Source organism: Geospiza fortis, unplaced genomic scaffold (genome assembly GCF_000277835.1).
Source record: "Geospiza fortis unplaced genomic scaffold, GeoFor_1.0 scaffold171, whole genome shotgun sequence".
NCBI classification, from domain to species: Eukaryota; Metazoa; Chordata; class Aves; order Passeriformes; family Thraupidae; genus Geospiza; species Geospiza fortis.
The window spans coordinates 1,591,059-1,591,352 of NW_005054313.1; positions in this window are offsets into that span (position 1 = coordinate 1,591,059).

Genomic DNA, 294 nt, shown 5'->3' on the forward strand with positions numbered 1-294 from the left:
AGGAAATGAGGCTTCTGCAATTGCAACGTTTCAAGTTTTCCGTGGTATCTCTTGAAACTGCCGGCAAATCCAGAGATCCTGCAAAGCTTTTGAGCCTAGGAGGCACAGCTCGCTGAGCAGCCGGGGAGCGGAGCGCCGGGCACTGCGGAGGAGCAGCTCCATTGGCATTGCTACACAGCTTAGGCGATTCAAGGAGCGATGCTGAGGGTCACGGGGAGCCCCTCATCCCGCCGGGCCCCGCTCCGAGAGCTGGCACTGTCCCGGTGTGAGCGCTCAGGGTGACCCGAGCCGGGG